General features: G+C 38.4%; 1 long non-coding RNA gene across 1 annotated transcript; it reads left to right on the top strand.

The window, feature by feature from the left end:
- Positions 1-206: 206 nt before the first annotated feature.
- On the top strand, positions 207-17,997 carry LOC117244671. The gene is made up of 3 exons (XR_004498177.1): positions 207-244; positions 10,460-10,558; positions 15,630-17,997. It is a non-coding gene; the product is annotated as an uncharacterized LOC117244671 (long non-coding RNA).
- The last annotated feature ends 370 nt before the right edge of the window (positions 17,998-18,367 follow it).

Raw genomic sequence — 18,367 nt, 5'->3', positions numbered from 1 at the left:
ATGTATAAACAACCACAAAGTTATTTCCTCATTTCAATGACTGTAATTGTATTGCTTCAGATAACCCACAGACATTTCTATAGGACAGAGAACTATTCAATACCATGTGAATTCAATCCTTCTCAGAATTATCACAGCTGGAGGAAAGGGAATAAATGACTGAATGAAGGTTTGCAAAATCTTGCCCCACACTGACACAGAGATTGCAGCTATTCATGGGATTGTTTTGGGGCTCTCTTCATCAGTAAGTTATTTTGTCTATAAAACTTTTCAACAGTCCTGTATTTAACAATACATATGTACCACTTTTGTCACATTTGAGATCTGTTTAAGGTCTATGTCTTTAACACTGACTTTCCAAAGACTTAAAAACCTCTGTGTGATGCACTTTGGGGAATTTTGTCTAAGTGGAGGATTGAAGGCTGATTCCTGTGCTTAGCTGCTTTATTTGAAGAAGAGCAGTAATGCAAGTTTAAAATGTACTTTCTGTCCACATGCAAATATTTCTCCTGAAAACCTGCCAGTGAGAGAACTGAGCCTGAGTCTACTGCCAGGTGAAAGAAGTAAAGTGTTACCTTGCTGGTTTAGTTTGCTAGTAAAACCAGTATCTAATACTGATAATGCCTTTGGAAGCACAGAGCTAAAATTTAGAGTTTGACAAGAAGCCATTCAGCTGTTATGATTGTTTGAGACCCTACAGAATTAAGATTATTAAGTTATACTTTAATCTTTGCACAAATGGAAAAAAGGTTTTTCCTTACGTTTGTGTATTGGCTACCTATCTACAGTTCATTCCTCTCCCTTTCTTCAACACTGATATACAAGTTGGATGCTTCAGAAAATGAAGCGTTTTCCAAAATGGAAAATGGTTGATTTTTTTCACAATTTTATTTTTATCAAGAGAAATAATTTCTGTGATTGGGTGTGAAGCAGGACCTGAAACCTTTTAGCTAGCATCTGAGAAAAGGCCTATGGAAAGATACTGCAGGGATAGCTGTGGTCTGTGACTGAATTGCAGACTCCCTTTCTTTCCTTGAAGCTTTGCCTAGCTGGATAAACCAAAGAAGCAGGGGCATAAAACAAAATGAAGATGATTAAGAAGAACTGAGCCAAGATACATATCTGTACATATATATGTGTGTGTGTGTTTGTATATATATACACACATGTAAGCAGTACTTCATAAAGAAGAAAAACATACCCAAACTTTTAGGTGGAATAACTGTATTTTGTTTACTTGTGTTGGAGCATTTTGTGTTAATTCTCTGGCAGACATCTCAGAAGTCTTGGGGAAAGGCTGACAGAATGATGATGCTGTGGGGATTTCAGTCTTACTCATCTATAATTTTGGTTATGCTGTTTGGTTAGTGATCATGTGTTATTTTTTCCAAATGACAAGCTGCAGAAGCAGGTGATATTTTTCTCTGAATTTCAATATTGATTTGGAATGTGTGATGGTTTAACATTCTTTGTTGTTAATGATTTAGTTGACAGTATTAAAATATAAATAAACCCCCAGCAACAGCAGACAACTGCATATTGTATGCAACTGATGCCATTTAGTAGGTTCCAGTTTGGAGATGGATGCATGTTTCACTGCAGCTAACTAACTGTGCAGGGAGAGGGCTGCACTAGATAACAAGCCCAGTCCTTTAGGACAGATGTTTCCCAAGAATGCTGCCTCTGGCTCTCTCTGTGCTGGTGTCCAGACTGCAAACAGCTCTGACAGGGATGAGTAATGGTATATTCCTCTTTGCTATGCAAGGATTTCTTACGCTGAAAGCATAAGTTAAACTTTGCTCTTCTTGGGAAAGAAAGTAGTGCTGTTTTGCATTATACTCATGAATGACTTTATCTCTTTTTCTGGGTTTCTCAGGATTGTATTATAGGCTCAGCTGTCCCTTGACCCTGAGCTCAGGCTGGCCCTGCACAGTGGGTAAGGACTGTAGGGGCAGGGCTGTTTGGTGTCCCTCTGCCCAAGAAGGAGCTGTGGAGCAGAGATCTGTCATAGTAAACCCCAGGTATCCATTCCTCTCCCCTCCAGCCATGTGTGGCTCAGGAGAGGGTTCCACCAACACTTCATGAATGGAGTTTTCAGATACCAATGAGCTATTAAACATTAGAATTTCATTCTTTTTGTTGTTGTTGTGTTGCTGCATGCAGGAGTTGTCTGGCTGTTTTGGGTGGGGGAAAACAGCAAAGTGCCTGGCAGGTTACACAGGGAGTTGAGGAGGAGAAAGGGTAGATCTGCAGCAATGTCTGCTTAAAGAAAAGTTTGGATCACTGATTTATGTCACTGTTCCTATCTGTGTACGTATTTGGTGTGTCCTAAGGCTCTTAAATCTTTGCAACCCACTTTGGTGTTAAGAGGACCCTTTCTATGGGATGTTCACTGCTTAATACTTAAATAATCTCCTAATGTATGTGACTCAGTGTATTTACTGAGCTGGTATAGCCCATACTCTTAATTGAAAACCACTGAGCTCAATAACATTCCAGAAAAATGTCAACAGTCTGGCTTATTATATCACAACCTTTTCAAATATTGTTTCTCAAGTAATTTAAAAGTTAGTCACAGGACATGGTAAATAGCAATTTGAAGAAAAATATGACTGATTATGTCTAGATCCATGTTATTTGCAGACCAACTACCTGATTAATTTTCCAATAGAGGTAATGAAAAATTTTTGTTTGACTTCAATTGAAGTTTTGTCAGACTCTCAAGCCTCCAGGCAAATAAACCAATGTGGAAGGAGTGTGTTAAGGTGAATGAACAAACTCTTGCCTAAACTTAAGATCTGAAATGCCTGCAATAAACAGATGTTACTAAATATGTCTGATAGACTGATCAAAATTTACTTGTTTTCCAGATGGATAACAGTGATTTGAGAAGATAAATTTGTACATCCTTCAGTATACAGGGAGATATTTTTTTCCACTACTTGTGATTTGCCTATTGAGTTACAAATGATGGCAATCAGGAGTGAGAATAGCGAAACATTTTCCTGAGCTAAAACCTACTCTCATAGTAACTAGGTTTGTAAAACAAGACTAGGCATGTGAGGATTACTTACTAATGGCATCGAAACACAGCTGAGGAAGATGGGCTTAACATCCTTTCTGCCCATGTGCAGAGACTGACACGAGGACAGCCATGCTGTAAATCATTCTGCATGACCTCAAGACTTCCATGCGGGGCTTGCTCTCAATTTATTCCCCAAACACACCACTGAATGCGGAATGTTCTCAACAGAAAGCTTCATGGACCTTGGTTTATCACTTTTTAATTATGGCACACAAATCTGTTGGCATTGAGAGTGAGTGCTGCACATCCCACTGGCTCTGAAACTCTTCTGTTGTCCATCTCTTACCCAATTTTATTAGTAGTGGTCGAAATGCAACTTACCATTCTTATGTACTCAGGTTCTGTCATCCTTTTCCTCTGTGCCAAAGGAAATAGCTGTTTTTTATCCCAATGATAAATGTCTGTTAGTTTCCAAATGCTAATTAACTCACTGAGGAAATCAAACCTGTGAGGCATTTTTTCAATTTTGATAGACACTGAGAAGTAGCATTTGGGCAAATCTGCATGTATAACTGAATATAGAGGAAATGTGTATTCCTGCGTGCTTGAGCTTGAAATGTATGAAATCTTTTCATTTCTTGGATCTGCTCAGGCTGGCAGAAATATCATTAAGGCAAATTTTCAGATTAATTCCTTGGACTTAGCCTTTGGAACCTGCAAAGGATGAGCAAAAATGCAGTGATGTTTTCTGATGGATTGGAAAATCCAGGTAGCCTTGCATCAAAAGGTGAAGGGATACGAGTTAAAGCACCCCTTCCAGAGTCTGCACATCCATAGGTGTAACACATTTTCTCTTCTGCAATTAGGCATGAACACCTAATTATAGCATGTTTCATAGATAGATGATCCTCATGAAATAATTCAGACACTCCAAAAATATTTGTTTTAGTATCTTGCCAGAATCAAAAATAACTTGAAAGTTCAGCAGAATTGACTAACTTTTGGTTTTCCCAAATGATCAGTATCTTGATGGCTTTAGGTGGTGTGGGTATTAATCATGTTTGTGATGCCATTTAATTTAATGAGACCTTACCCCACTGGGCTGTGGGGTTTCACATGGCATCAGTGTTCAGCTTTCCTGCAAAGGAGTCCACAGTGGGTGCTCTGTGAGCAATGCAAGATCACTGCTTACAAAGACTCGAAGGGATCTAGCTCCAAGTTCAGTCTTCAAGTAATTCACCATTGTGTGCATGTAAGAAGTACTTGAGGGATCATGTCACTTTAGCTGGACTCCTTTAGCTGGACTATTTCAGAGGGAAACAAGATGCACACCAAAAATACTATTTGCAGAGTGCCTGAACACCAGTTTGCAGGGTGTGTGTGGGCTTTAAAGAGCAGGTACAATTGGTTCACACTGGAAAGTGAGTTTTTAGCTTATAATGTTCATGATTAGTTCATTACAGAGGAATTTCAGACTTTTCTTTTTGCATTACTGAATCCCAAGCATGTTTGGTCAGAAACCTTATTGAGAAGACACCAGAATCTTCCATAGGTTTTCCCATTTCCAATTTCCCCATTTCAAGAAAGGCTATGATGGCACATCACAGGATGTCCTTGGGCTTTGGTGAGTAAATTCAGAATCCCTAAAATGATTGCTTTTATCTCTTCTTTAAAGGACAGAGTCAAAATAAGCTATTAAATCTCTTTTCTATTTACATAAACACCAGATTATCATACATAGGAGTACTCATACCAGTACAGCCTAATAAATTTACAGAACCACTTTGTGTTTAAGTATACCACTGATAAATTTTAAAGATAAGATTAATTTCAAGGACTTGTATAAATTTGTTTTAATGCTGAGATGTGACTTTAAATCTATAAATCTGGGACAAATTTACCCAGCACTTGGTAACTATAATTTTCCACAAATTAGCTGACACAGGAGTATAGTTTATGTGGGTGGAAAGAAGACTTCTCAGAGTTTCTCCCTTCAAAAGGTTTTCCCTCTATCTCAAATAACCTTGAATTTTTTACTGTGCAAGGATACACCTGGGCAGTCACAGAAGAGCTCCTGAAGTTTATCTGTGCTTTGAGGCCCACAGAAAATGCAAGATAAAGAATATAAGAATAACCCAAAATTTCTTCATGTTCAGTGTATCCTCCTATGTTGTTTTTCTTCCTCAATTCTACTCTCTTAACAAAAAAGACAAAGATTCTTATTCTTATTATTTATATGTGATAAATCCATCAGAAGTCACTGCTCAGCTCCAAGACAACCTACAAACCACCCACCCCTCCTGCACTGTCAGTGCTATTTGAGGTCTGGTTGTCCATACTAACAAGTTCTAGCTAGCCTTTACCAACTAAAGTTCAAGATGTAGATGCTCAGTTCAATTCCTTTAGAAAGCACAGAACATTTTTTATAGGTGAACTTCTTGTACAGCATTAGAGTTCCATGTTATTTTTATTTGGCGGGATTCCGTGGAGCTGTTGTTTCCTTGTTATTGGTCTCATGAACTATTCAGATGGGCTCCTGTTTTACTGCACTATCCCTCTATCAAATAGAAACCCATAAATTGTCCTGTATTGGTTGCATTTTTTTGTTTATTTTTTAAACTTTATCTTCAATGCAAAATTTAGTCAATATTAATTAATGTTATTGCACATACATCAGAAGGGCATGCAATTCTGATAAAGCAATTACCTTAATTTCAAGGAAAATATTTATTATATTTTTTATTAATTACAACAGTGATAAAAATATTTTTAGGAATCATATATAAAATTTTTGTGGCATAAATATTTTGTCTTGCAACAGGATCTTGTCACTTGATACCATTAATTTTTGAAACAGGCAGGTTTTTCAGAGATAGCAAACAGATTGAGCTAGGTGCCTGCCCCAAAGGCTGCAGACCAGAGCCAGAGCTCCTGCACCCCCAGGTGTGGGCTGTTCTCTCTTCTCTCCCTGCTGCTTGTGCTGGGGGCTGCCAGAATCACAGCAACAGGGCCATACTTCCTCATATTTGCATTGTATTTTATTTGAGTTTAGAAGCTGAAAATCCAAAGTCCAGCCCCAGGTGACCAAAGTATTCTCATGAGCCTCCAGGAAGGAGTCCTGGTGCCACTGGTGATTGACAGCCACAGCCTGATGAGGACACTCATCAGCCATCATTCTGCTTCCTTGGTTTGCATTGCTTGATGGTGGTCTTTTGTCTTGTTATTTTTTTAACTGATGACATATTTAGTAAAGGTCTGCCTTGCAGCAGTTCTGAGCCCAGGTATTTTCAAGGATCTTTCTTGGCCTGAGCCTCCCTGTGCTCAGTGTACATCACTTAGTCCCTGCTGAGAAATGACTTGTGTTATTTAGCTTAGCCTCAGCAGACTTTATAATGGTTTTACTTGTTCAGATACAAGTACTTTTCCCCTCTGAATTACTATTACTATTCCTCACACTTTTATAGGTTGAATGCAGACTAGGTACCTTGCACTACAGGTTGAGGGGCAAGTAGTAAAATCCCTCAGCATAGATCTATTTTTATAGTCAATGTAATGAAGATTTCCACAAAAATTCCTATCCCCAAAGAAAACAGAGACTAATTCTGGTCAGAGGGCAGCAAAATGGGAAGTTAATGCAGACCAAAACTTAAAGCAGATCAGAGTGGTTTAATTAAGATATTTATTGTTCATGCGCTCTTGTCAATTATGGGAAATCTTGCAAAACAAGTCTGCACCAAATCTGTTTTGTGAATTATGCTGATAAGGAATGAGACCATGAGGAATGGAAGGAAAAGGGTATGTGCTTCACAGATGGAGGGCTAGAAAGAAAATTAAAAGTCCCTTGCTGGATTAAGTTTCCAATGGCTAACATTTTTATATCCGGAGCCAGATTATCAAGTGAGATCTCAGCCCTGGGAGAGTTTCTGCCCACCCACTCACATGAACTACTTAATATGTGAAAGTCAGCTGAAGTCTCTGACTGTTGCTGGTACACAGGGCAAACTGTAGGTCTTCCTGTCATCTGTGATTTTAATCTGCAGTGCAATATCAACCATTCAGCTTAAGCCGGAATTTCGCTTTGTCTGACACCACTGAGTTATAGCGTGGACAGAAATTAAACAAGCCTACAGGTTTTTTTCACTACTTTCTCCATCTAGAAATAACAGACCATTATTTTGTTTTAAGTACAGAAACAGTACCCTGGACTTCATATTTACAATAATATCAGAAATACTTTTCTGGAAAGAGTTTAAGAGATTATAGGACAGCTCTGTTCTTCTTCAAAAGAAGACAGAATAATAAACAGACATAACTCCTATTCACAAACACACTCACTATAATTTCTAAGCTCTGTTGCTGGAACAATTCCTATGCTATTTCCAGCATCCTGAAGAGCAATGACACACAGCACTCACTACAATGCTCCTTACATCAGAAATAAAAGGAACAAGAGCAAAATGAAAGTGAACATGGACAGACTTTCCATTACTTCCATTTTCTAAAGTAAACCATTTTTCTCTCTTATGATCTGCCCCTGCACATAGCTGGTAGATGAATGCTTCCCCTTACTTTAGATGAACCATCTGTGTCAGTAAGGCTTGCAAGAGAGAGCTCTATTCAACAACTAAAACTACTGCTGGCTAAAAAATAAAAGTGGCTTTCAAACTATTTTTAAAAGAATTTCTTTATTTTCATTATATTTTGGAGCATTATATATTTTACTCCACACACTATAAAAATTATTTTCACTCTTGTCAGCTCCAAGACTTATTGAAGGTGAATTGTCAAACTTTTAGCTTTGAACAAGGTGCTAGAGTGTCAACATTTTTGAATTTCCTGTACTCTGCAGGGCTTCTGGAAGAATTAGAAATTTTATGTTAAGATTCTAAATATTCTGGTTTGGCCCAGGTGTCACTGTTTTATGCTACATGGTTTCACTGTATCCAGATTATTTGCTGTGCTTTAGTAGGCATTGTTTTTTCAGGAGAATTCAAGACTCTTGCACTAAACTGATAATTAGATTGTTCCTTTTAGTGCACTAAACACATCTTCATCTGGCATGCTTTACAGTCAGTCCACTATGTATGATATTGTCTCAGTACAAGACTCACCCTGTCTTGTCTTCCTGATTAATTAGAAACAGATTGTAGCCAGAGCTTTGACTGGTGGAAAGTGATTGTTACACAGCCAGGGACAAATTATTTTCCCACAGAGCCACTCCAGTATTCTAAAGCCAAGTTTAAAAATATCACAACGTTTTAATATTTACATTCATCGTTCAAAAAATAATGAACACATGGAAGAATCAGTCAGATACAGTATTGAAACTGTCATTGTCCATTTTATGGCACAGTACAGAAGTTGATCTAATTCTTCAGTTGTTACAACTGGCAAAAAAACTGACTTTGGGGCCAAATTCTTGCAGCATCTGTGTATAACCATACAGTACAAAATTGGCAGTGAAATGCAGTTATACAGGCAGGAAACTGCTTTTTCCTCTGTTATTTTCTGTACTGTTTCCTATACCATGTTTGGGATCATGACTTAAGAAGAACCTTTCTGAGCCCCAATGAGGGGGGTGTGAAAAATCCAGCATGCCCACTTCTGCCTTGTGTTGTTTGTACACTCAGTGCCTCCCCAGGGGAAGAAAAGTTTTTCATTTTGGTTTTACTTCCTCTTGTTGTTATTTTTTCTGTTTATGTTTATTTGTACTACAGAAGCAGATGCAAAAGAAATGTTCCAACCTGTGTCTGCTCCGTCCTTCCTTCCTGGGAGCAATTATCCTGCAGCCCAGAGTAGCTTCTTTTCTGGCTTTTCTTCCTTGGAGAAGACTAAAATCTGAGCTTCAATGTACTGAGTTGCATGAGGACAGAGGAGTCAAGCTTTATCTTAAAACTTTCTTCCTAGATAATATCTAGATATTTCCTTCCAATAACTAAAGGAGGTTTATAAGAAAGATGGGGACAGAATTTTTAGTAGGGCCTGTTGAAATAGGACAAAGGATAATGGTTTTAAACTAAAAGGGGGTAGATCCTCTAGACAGTGAAACACTGGCACAGGTTGCCAAGAGAGGTGGTGGATACCCCATTCAAGGCTGGACTGGATGGTGCTCTGAACTGGACTCCTTTCCTTCCCTGGGAAGCAAGGGAGTGCAAGCAGAGAGCAAAGCTCACAGTGGTGGGATCATTGCAGCACTGAAGCAGAGACAAAGCAACATGCAGAGGAAGAAAGAGCTGTGGGATCATACAGGTTACACACACCTACAGGGATCCTTGTTTATTTTTCCTTCACAAGAAAAAGGACAGACAAATTTTCCATCAGCTTCCTCAAACTAAATTTAAATAGATATCCTGGCTCCTAGGCATAATGGGAATAGGCCTATGGTATAGATGTTCAGGGAAAATTTCTCTTTATTTGCTTAGACCAGATCAAATATCGTCTGTAGCTCAAGTTAGGTCTCTTAATTGCTAAGATATGTTTTATTTAAAACTTAGTTTATATGCTTAATGTGAATAAAATTCAAAATGTAAATCATTGAGAATCAGCTGCAGCTTTTTACACTGAGGGTTTTTTTTGAGCATCACTTCAGTTTCTGCCTGTCACCAGGATTATATGTTTTATAATGAAGGATTGAACTCTTCAGAGTCCTATAAAGAGATAATGTAATAAATGTATCTATAGTTGTCACCCTTTTTAGCACCTTGTGTAACATCCACTTAGCAGAAAGTTGATGTCACTTTCTGGAGACCGCAAAGTGCAGACACTTTGTCATTCTGCTGTTGAGCAGCACTGATGTCCTGACACCCATGGGCACCGGTGTCTCTGAGAACTGTGTACTCTTACATCTTCTGTGGCTCAGTCACAAACCAGGCAGCATGACACACACAGAACAGTAATATTTTGCACAGCAACACGTGAAATTTTCTTAGACATGTCTAAAATATCAAGTGAAGTATTTCTGGGGCAGCACTGTTGGGGTTTTTTTTGGTGTTTATTTAAAGTAACATTTTCCAGTACAACTGAGAAGTTTCTTCCCTACATATAAAAATAATTCAAAATGTGTGTATGGGGCACTAAACAGAGGTATGTTTTGTTCTTTGTGTGCTTGAAAACTGCTTTGTTTAAATATGTTACAGCGGTCTGGAGTGGATTCTCGTCAACTAAATTCAACTTATTTTGTAGCTGGCACTTGCATGCTGCAGGCAAGCAGCTACAAAGAATATTATGTTTGCACAGTAACTGCTTAAAGTATTTGGGAAAGACTGTACCTTTCTCCATCAGGTAACAGAAATGTCAAGTGAATTTGGAAAAAGAAAGCCATGACAGAAAGCTTAGAAGGTTATATTCCTATGGCTAACACTTTTGTCGGGTTTTGGACTAAGTCCCTCAGCTGCAGTCCTGGTGCAAAATTGTATCCTGTTATGTGATTTTCAGATCTCCAGTGCAGATGTGCCATTCCTTAGAAACATCACAAGCTATTTGCTCAAAGAGAGAATCAAATCTGTGTGAATTCGTTAAGTCAAGCACAGAACTGTAAGTACGTATGATGAGCCATATGTTTGTCTAAAGAAATTCTGAATCAAATGAATGAATGTTTACACAAATAAATAGATGTATACACAAGTGACATATCAGATATCATTAAGAAACATTACACATCCCTTCTTGAATCCAATCCTCTTCTTTACCCATAAGCTGGGGACCTAAATTAATTAAACTCTAATAACTTACTTTCCTCTGTGAAAATGATTTTCGAATTCTTCCTTCTGCTACAGCCACAGTTTTCCACAAAATGAGCACTGAACTGTCACACAACCCTTTGGTTAGGAAAAGTAAATACACATACACACTGAAGCTAAAACAGACTTAGCTTTTTATAAGCTTTTATAGTCTCATGTGAAATACAGAAGCAACAGCTGGGATTTTTAACATACATCCCACTCACAGCACAAGCCTTCCACTCATCTGCAGAACAGCTATAATCACGTTCATTAGCTTTTGTGAGGTTACATTTATATTTATATAACCCTTCTGAGTTATATTCTTAGAGTTATATTCTGAGTTATAAATTTAGAGTAAGGTAACAGGTTTGAATTGCTTCATCCTCTCTCACAGGTATCTTTCCATCTTATTAAGATATTTTCTCTCTATTCTGACGAGGATTTGGAATCAAAAAGATTGAGTTCCAACACCTGCTCATCAGATTCACTCTCAATTTTCATATTGTGACAGATATAACAAATCTATCACAAATCTATCTTTCATCTCATTAAGCTGAAAATATATCCAGTTTTACTTTAAAAGAGCAGATGTTCAAGACTCGGGTCTTTCCAAGCTCCATCTGGCATTAGCCCAGCAGTAAATTCTTCTTCTACAACTGTGAAAGCATCATGTTCCTAGAAGAAATTAGAGGACAATGGAAGTCTGTGGAAGAAAGCCTGGGATGGAAAGATGCAAAAATCTGCAAGTAAATCACAAGTATTTGCAAACTCAAAGTGACTATAGCCACCACTTAGAGTGCCACAAAAAACACACTTTAGATTGTGCCTGCTGGTAGGATTTGCAGCCATACTTATACAACAGTATTTGTTTTAGAAACTGGTTGTCTTTTTTTCAGGTTGTCACTAAATCCATGGACATGAGAGCAGTTTTATCAGGTCAGATCTAAGTTCCAAGTCTCACACTGCCCAGGGTCAGCAGATGCCTAGGAAACAATGTCAGACAAGGCAAGCATAAAGAGTGTTTTCCTCTCAGAGTGTCTAGCTGCTTGCAGCCCAGGGCCTGTCCAAAGCAGACATGGGGTCTATCTGTTCAGTAATTCTCGATGGACTTCACAGGTTTCCCCTGTTTTCCCTTTCATTAACTTGTGCAGTCCCTTTCAACCTGTATAAAATACTTCCTTCTACATCAGAGGCTGCAAGAAGCAAAGTGAGTTATAAATTTAGAGTAAGGTAACAGGTTTGAATTGCTTCAATCCTTTCTCACAGGTATCTGTCCCACGCTACTAAATGGGGCCCTGGACTACTTTGGTAGTAGAGAGAAGCTTTAAATTACTCTAGGAAAGCAATTATGTCTTTTTCTGTATCAAAGGCCATAAAACAATTACTTCTTTGCATAATTTAATGATGTTAACAGGAAATGTGCAAATAGATTTACAGTGGGTTTTCATCCTTAGAATAGATGTTATTTTGATTAGTAGGCCTCTGTCATCTGTGTGAAATTCTGTATGCATGGAAGTATTACCATAATGGCAATGGATCATGTCAGTGATGTGTACATATCATATGAAGTAACAAAAGTGGCATGTCTTTAAAATTTGTCCATCAGTTATGCACCATCCTTGTGGACTGAAATTCCACACTGATGGACAAAAAAGTATAATAGCAGTACTGTATGACCCAGCTGGGAATGGTGACAAGGCATGTTGGAGATGTGGGAAGGATGGCAAGGATTAATGATTGCAGGCATCTCATGTGGTCAAAAAATGAATAAGTATGAGAGAAAAAGAGCTAAATGAATCTTTTTGCATTGGTGCTTACAAAAAAAGGAGTTTGGTGAAGTTCTGAATGCAGGAGTATTATGTGTGAGGAGCCAACAGATTGCAGTGTCCATAGGACTGCTTTGAGAAGAAAATTATGAGGAATAGTTACCAGTACTGACCTTCCAGGAGGCCTGATACAATTGTCTGGCAGAAGATTCAAAATGGACAAAAGGGACTCTGTTTCTCATAACATGTAATTTAACTTTGGAAATCATTGTCTCTGCACTTGGTAATTGCAAATTCTTTAACAGGTTTGTAAGGTAATTAATACAGTGATGAAAGAAAATGCACCAAAGCTATAAAGCACAGTTATGGGGATGCAACCTCAGACTCAGGAGGTCTCTAAACCATTGAAACATGAAAGTTGGGAGTATGTATTGCAGGAATAATTACTCTCAAGTGGCACCATTTCCAAAGTATTTGTAGTGATCACAAGTCACTAAAGACAGGACTGAGTGCTAGGTGGCTCTAAAGAGTTTTGACTCACCTCAGCTGCTCTTGTGCTCCAGTCACTCCAATTAGAGGAAGATATGCCCAGATTTGCAAAAACGATGGTACCAAATACTTTGTTATAAAGCAAGAAAAGCTCTTTATACTTTTAAGTGCAGAAAAATCATTGCAAGTAAGACTCTTCACGTAATTAATAATAGAAGATGTACATTTTCACTCTGGTGGGCTTTCAGAGTGTCATCACACTTTTAAAAATAAAGAATGTACTTTATTTATAGGAAGAAAAAGACAATTAAGAGGGAGATTATTTCTCTTTGTACAGTAGTTCAAAATTGCTGTACAAATATTATTTGTGATCTTCACTCATACTGTGTTGGGAAGATACAGCTGTTTCAACAAACCAGACAAGTATGTAGCGAAATAGAAAACAGGCTTTCTGGGGAAAAAGGTAAAAATATATAGTATGTAAACTGTATGTCTGCTCAGAGCTAACTTCTTCATTCTGCACTCAGTTTCACTCTGGCTTTTTTCAGTATCTGCAGGAAAAGATGGCTGTTTTGTGCAATTAGTATGTATTCCAGTATGCAAGATGCACAAATATTTGGCTGTTGTATATGAATATAGGAGACAAGAATTAATTCTGTGTTAATGTGCAGAATATTGAAATGTTTCTACTGAGAATTTGAAGTCAGAATTTAATTGGTGACAGGGTTTTCTCATGTGCAGTCTATGAAAGAAAACACTGATTTAATTTTAACTCCTAAAAAAGCAAAGATAATTTGATTAAATTTTAAATTGCCTTTTTGCTCAGCAGCAATGAACAAGTATAGTTCAGCAAACCTGTAGTTTCCTGGATTCCCCTTCTTGCTCTTCTCATATGTGAGTGACATCTTCCTTTCTCCCATCACCAGGAATCTCCCTAACTGCCACAAGCTGCCAAAGGTGACAGAAAGTCACTCAGTGACAACAGCAACCAGCTCCCTCAGCACCCTGGATGTGTCCTAGCAGCTTCACAGACTTGTGCTCTGTTCATCTGGCTCAGTGATCCAGCTCAGGTTTTGTTTTCTGTAGGAACTCTGCCACAAGCCAGTAATGGCTGGAAGGTCCAAGAGAAAACCTTGGCAGTGAAGACCGAGACACAGAAGGTAGAGATGACCACAGGAAGGTAGAGCAGGACCACAGAACCTGAGCAGTTCAGGTGTTCCTGTATCCTTTGTCACTAGGACAAAGCAGCCTCATTTTCCTTAGCCTTCCTCTTGTTCCAATGACTCTGTATGATCCTTCCTTGCTGCTCTCCACATTCCTCACCAGTTTTGAACCCAGTGGGTATTTGGCATGCCTGGTTCTGGCCATGTGTGCCCAGGATATATTTCTGTGCTTCTTCTGGGTAGCCTGTCCCCATCTCTGCTCCCTGAATGTTCCTGTTGTGCAGGAGCCCATTCAGGAGCTCCTCATCTCTCACCAGACACCCTTGGCCTCCTGCCTGTCAGGATGCTCTGTTCTGCTCTAACAAGGTTGTTCTTAAAGATCAATCAGATCTCCTGGACCCTTTGCCCTTCAGGGTACCCTCCTGAGAGATCTTATCTGCCAGTTCCCTGACTGAACCCTAATTTCACCTTGCTTTAGGTTTTAGGTATAAGGCCTGTGTCTTTCCATCACAGCACCGTATCCCTCTGCTTCCAGAAATGCTGAGCTGTGCAGCCCTATGCAGATTTCTAATTCATGTTTATCTTCCACACTGTGAGCATGTGTGTAGTGGCATTTCAAAATGAAATCAAACCCTAAAGTTCAAAGCCTTGCTCATTAGGTTAGTAATCCTATTAGAAAAAAATGGTCTTTCCCCACTTTGCCAGATGGGTCTCAAATAATGTGTTTTCTTGTTTCAAGATCAAAAAGTAAAAGAAAAATCACTTTTCTTGCTCCTCTAAACCTGACCTTCAATTTTTCCATTTCAATCTCAGCCTGTCCATTTTATTCTTGATCCTTGCATCTACAAGTCTTTATCAGAAAAAACTATGTTTTTATCCTCTCTTTTTCAGTAACTTTGCAGTATATTGGTCAGCCAGCAGTACATATGTGTTTTAGAATTGCTCACATTGATATGTAGTCCACACTTTCCATAGCCTGTCACAACCTGTTTAATTCTTCCCACATCCTTTTTTCTTTTCAAACACAACATGGTTCCAAATAAATGGTTATTTCATCTTAAATGTTATACTTCACTATTCAGAATGCATCTCACTATTGAAGACGGTCCTTTCATTTTCTGCTAGAGGGGAATGTATTTAAGTAGTATTAATGCCATACTAGTGCAGTGTTTTTTATTTAAAAATTACTTAGGTTGCATGTTTAAATAAGGGTGAAGACAAAGTTCTCTCTCAAAATAACCGTAACACTTTTGTTTATTGTCAGAATCTGCCATTTACCATGAGGTTATCACTTTTTCCATCCTCCTGGGCATCCCTCATGGTGCAAGTAAATTGCTGCAGCACATTGATTTTAAACTGCTGAATTACTGGTGTCTATCACAGCATTCAAACGGGTTTGAAGAAAAACATCTTTCCCATTGCTGAGGGCTCTAAAGTAAAAGCAGATTAATAATTTATGTTTCAGACTTGCTCCCAGCATCATCAGCAGCAAACCTCTCACTGCTTACAGCCAGCAGTGTCCTGTTCCTACACAGGCTTTGGGGAGACTCTGCTGTGGACACAGCTGAATGAATTCCAAGTTCCCATCAATACAACAATCCATGGGTGACAGCATTGTGAAGAATGCACTCCTTTATTCACTGGGTGACAGTAACCAGACTTGTTCAGTTGAGAACGTTTAACAAGAATGCAATTGGACAGATCTTCCGTCATTCTGACCCAGGCTAAATTTAAAGCAGGAGCACCAGAAAATATAGGTCACTGATTAATTCACTGAGATTCTGCATTCTTGCTCTGAAATAATCACTTAATGACAAGTTAAAGCAAATACTTCAATGTGATAATTAATTCTGGTTACACATTATTAAGGTCAGAAGAGCTAACAGATTCACTAATGATTTCTATTTTAGAACATGGGACATTTCAATCAAGCATATATAAAATAGTAAATGTAAGGGAATTTAACAGTATTTACTGGCTTAGTGCATGATCAAACATTGACTACTGCTCAGCATGTAGACGCATTAAATGCTGCCATTCTATCAGAGGGGAGACTCAATACTTTTGTTGAAACAAGCACTATCAAAACTTTTATTAAATTGAGTTATAACTTAACAAAAAATCCTGAACATAATTAGTGACTGACAAAAAATTTGATCTCTCCTATGTCGGACTAATTTACACATGGAGAGACAAAAAAGTCTTTTATCCCTAGACATTAGAAACAAATCAGGGATACATGAAGGTTCCCAATTCACTTAGGAAAGCCCTTTCCTCACCTCCTCACAGCCTCCTTGTTTGGCATTGAGGTGGATGGGACTGTGTTGTTAAGGCTAACTGAGGTACCTGCTACACAGGGAGCCTCCAGAGGAACCTGTAGAGATCCAAAGCACTGGGGAGCAAACAGATCTTTATACATTATTAAACAACTTGTTTCCTCCCCAGGGTTTACAGCAAACCTATCTGCTTCTTTCTGGCTCTTTTTCTTCTTCTATAAAATATGCAGACATCACAGAGAAGGGTTTTCATAGATTCAGGAGAAACAAGAACATACTTCATTTCTTGAGAACCCCTTTCCTGCAGGTTTGGACAGTGAGTAGGAGAAGAAAAAACTACATCTTTGTACTTTATTCAGTTCTTCCTTTACACTCTTACTGAAGTTAGTAGTAGTTTTTCAAAGGCAAAAGCTTAAGCAACAGCCCTGAAAAACAACTATTTATTATGTTTGTATTAGTACTACCACACCAATAGGTTGTCTGTCTAATTAATCATAACATAGAGTGAAAACTAGCATTAGTCCCATCTACATCTGTCACACTTAACTCTAACTGACAATATGAAATGTTTATTAGTCTCATTGAACTGTTTATCCATCTCACTGACAACACTTTCAAACCATGTGTGCTTTTTTATCACCCTGGTGCCAATGAGCTGAGCTCTCTCAATTTGAAGATATTTGGGGGTGGTGTAAACACTCCTACCTTAGCATTCCCTCTCTCCTTCAGCTCCAGAATGAAGTTCAGAAACTTAAAATTAATTTCCAAAGAATATCCCTGGTTTTGACAACTTGAAACTCGCCCCAGGATAGCTGATACAGGGAGGAGGAATCAAAATCTGGATAGCCTTTCTTTCATTTTTTTAGTTTTGTTTCTGGATGGGATGATGGCTTTTGCATCCTTCTGTCTGTTTTTCTAAAAAGCTTTGCAATGTGCTGTCTGATTGCAAATATGTTCAAGATAAAATATTCTGTGAGTTTTGTGAAAACTGGGTAGTCCTGCATTTAAAGGACACTTGAGTTAGTACCTCCACATTGCACATAGTGCAAGGGTCAGCACCATTCTGTTCTTTCTGGCACACACCAGTAAGGCAAAAATCTGGCTGATGACTCAGAAACAGCTGCAGCTTCTTGAGGAGATAGAAGTCCAGAAGGTGCAGAGAGCTGGGGCACTCCCAGAGACATGGATTTTGGAGAGGGTGATGCAGAAGCAGAAATGAGAAGGAAAGCTAGAAATATTGGAAGGTCAGGAAATGTAAGACTGAAGGAAGTCCTAAGGAAGATGGGGTGCACTAAGTGTGCTGCTTAAAAAAACTCCTGGTGAAATCAAGACACTTGTGTGAATATTAACCTCATCCTCATTCACTGTCTGATCTTCTGGGCTGCATTCTGGTATTTGCAGGTTAGAGAGACTAAACACCTTTAGTTCTATTGGCTAAGACCCAGAAGTCCTTAAATCGCTTAGGCACTGTAATTCACATAACTAAGGACAGTTCAGACAGTTCAACTTACAGGACATTAAAAAAGAGCAAACCTTTTTTTATTACTGGCTGGCAGAAAATACACTTTATTAAAATTTTGCATATCTAAACTTTGGCTTTCAAAATCTTCTATTAGCCAGAAGTTTTTGTATCCTATAGTCTTACCTTCTTCTCCATTTGCAGTCAGGGTGGGTTTGTATTATTAAATAAGTTACACTAATTGCCTGGAGTATATTCTGCTCTGATGTTTAATCAGAAGGTAAGCTCAGATTTGTATGTCATCAATCAACTTTAAAAGGCAACAGAGAAAAATATCACTTAAGGAACTGTTTGGAAGTATCAGACTTTGCAGGTGTTTTGGAAAGATCTGTCTTTATTGCTGAATCCCACATAAACATCTTGCTTTGCCACCTTCCTCCCCTCTAACATCTGGTAACAAGATTTCAT

Source organism: Parus major, chromosome 6, assembly GCF_001522545.3.
Source record: "Parus major isolate Abel chromosome 6, Parus_major1.1, whole genome shotgun sequence".
NCBI lineage: Eukaryota > Metazoa > Chordata > Aves > Passeriformes > Paridae > Parus > Parus major.
Note: the sequence above shows the minus strand (reverse complement) of the source record. Positions and strands in the feature narration are given on the sequence as shown.